Here is a 2,855-nt window from a genome sequence, read left to right as displayed (position 1 = left end):
GGTCAGTTGGGGTAGGGATAACGATCTCAAAGCTAGGAGGAATATAATATTTCTCACGTATCAGATGAACCTGCTGTCTAACCGTACTAACTATATTCTCCCGAGGTCTAAACTCAGGAGCAACGTTGGGGGTACCATCAGAACCCGAAGCAGCGCGAGGGGGGTTACGCGATCCGCGCCCTAACCTAACCCTAGACGGACCCTCATCGGGCATATAGGACTCGATCCTACGGGAAATGGGGGCAGGAGAAGAATGAGAACCAGAATCAGAACTTGAGGAAGGCATTGTACCTGGAGATGCAGAGGTTCGATGTCTGAATAACCGAGAATAGGCAGGAGCAATGACTTGAGGAAGAAGATGCCGGTAAAACTCCGTTTGAAATATGTCTCGATATATATGGGGAAGAGTGAGTTTCAAATTCAAAACTAGCCACACCTCGAGCGACATGTGGCATCAGGTACCTGAAGAGGCCCAACCTCCCTGACACGTGGCTCACCATAACCGAGGTCATTAATGCCCACGAAATTGTTCGAGTTCTACACGCTACTTAATATTGCGTCCAGAACTCCGGGGACTGATGATCGGGGTAAAATACACTCCCACATGAATGGGGGTAAAATCCCACTAATTATTCCCAGGAGGAATTTATGGATGCTATAATCATGGGAGTATCCAATTAAGCTATAATTTGGGGTGCGAAATTTAAGCAAGATTGCCATTTATCCGCACTTACTTGATTCTAACCATGGACTGGATCATACTTAAAACAGGGAAGAGGCTCTTAGCCGGGTAACGATTAATTTTCTTCTGAACTAAATTACTCTTGACATTCTTCTCAGGCTAAACATACTGACTTGAGCGTCGGAGAGCCTTAGTCGGGAAACCTCCCGACTGGCTTAACCCGCTTTCTGTGTTCTCAGGAATTGTCTCGAAGCTCAAATCGGGGATCGAAGTCACGTATCGCGACCTAGTCTCGGAGAGAAGTCTTCAGGACAGTTCAGGATAGTTGTTTTCTTTATATGATAGTTGTTTTCAGGATAACTACATAAAAATCTCTTAAATTTGAACATAATTTTATAATATTGCTTTATAGCATACTTAAACCTCAAATGAGTAAGTTACCAATTTTTCTATTTTCTACATATCACTAATTAGTACTCCGTACCAAGGCACGAGTAGATTACATTGTTACACAAATTAAAAATTAAAAAAATCATAAATAGTTCAAACTTTAAATATAAAAATGAGGATTTCACGGAGTTCCATCATTTCCATGATGATTATTAGAATAAATACCTGGTAGTATTCTAAACGCTAGTGTGTATGGCACACTCAAATAAGTATGCATAATTAAATCAAAATTTTAAAAAGTAATTTTATTTTTTAAAATAAATTATAATTGAAGAAACTTAAAATATTTAAATTTAAAAAAAAAAGTTATAAAGAGTTAGTGGAATTTGAAAAGTGTGAGCACTATGGGGGTTTATAAGAATGGTTTGGGGTATTATAATTGAAGAAACTTAAAATATTTAAATTTAAAAAAAAAAGTTATAAAGAGTTAGTGGAATTTGAAAAGTGTGAGCACTATGGGGGTTTATAAGAATGGTTTGGGGTGCAAATGAGTGGGAGCGTGGGAAGTTAACAAATAAATTAATTACTTAAATTAAATAATAAAAATTATATAAATTAGCAGACCAAAAATGTGAGATACCAAAATGATACTCTCACTTAATAATAAGGTATAGATATTCATATATAAAAATGTAGTAATTGGCGCAACAATAGTCTATATGTGTGTTGATTGGTAGTGTTTATTTATTATATTTATTTTCAAAATATTTCACTTTTGTACTTTTTAATTGTGAACAAAGATATAGACAAAAAGATATTGATTGTAGATAATATTGTTATAATTTGTTTAATAATACATATAAACTATATTTGACATATTTTGCTATTTTTGATTCTCGATAGTCTTAACTCACCATTTTATGAAATTTGTTTAGTTTTTTTGATATATTACATACGAACTTCTTTCAAAACATTCAAGAAAAAATAATAAATAGTCGACAAATATTATTACGCCTTGCTGAATTAGTGACCCAAAAAATTGCTACTCCAATTAATTATAACTCTAAATATCAAGCGGTGTGCGAAATTGTTGATTATAATATAATTATTTATGAGAGAATTAATTCTAAAACAATTGATTATAATATATGATTTGTTTATGATCATCGTTGTACATTCAAAAATTTGGACACAGAGTTTGGCTCCTCGTTTATATAATTAATTATAATATAATTGATTATGAGAGAATTAATTATAAAATAACTGATTTCAGAAAGATATAATGTTTGGATTCATAATTACTTATACAAAGACAAATTGTAGTTAATTTTCAAAACTAATATTTTGTAATGTCGATGAAGAAATTAAAAAAAATTACTTCATGGGTCAGACTAAAAGCCAAAAATTATTTGAAAATGGCCAAAAATTAAATAAAAATTAAAAAGTTAGATACAAAATAATTGCAGTGAAATTAAAAGCCAAAAATTATAAATTTTATTAAAATGTGATTTTGAGGGAATTGAATCTCAAAAGTCATTATTAGAAAATGGCCAAACTGAAAAAAAGTTGCATTTCTAAAAATCAATTTTGGTCTATTTAATCTTAGGGTCAAATGAACACTTAAAACATAAAATTTTCAATAATTTATAATAGAAGTTGCAATATTTCTCTACACCTAAATGATAAAGAACGTTAGGCTGAAGGACCAAAAAATAAATTAAGAAAACTATAAGGATAGTTTTGGTAAGTATAAGAATACCCATTCCTTTAGGGTTTGTATTTT

Source organism: Sesamum indicum, linkage group LG6, assembly GCF_000512975.1.
Source record: "Sesamum indicum cultivar Zhongzhi No. 13 linkage group LG6, S_indicum_v1.0, whole genome shotgun sequence".
NCBI classification, from domain to species: domain Eukaryota; kingdom Viridiplantae; phylum Streptophyta; class Magnoliopsida; order Lamiales; family Pedaliaceae; genus Sesamum; species Sesamum indicum.
The sequence above is the reverse complement of the archived record's forward strand: the minus strand, read 5'-3'. Positions refer to the sequence as shown.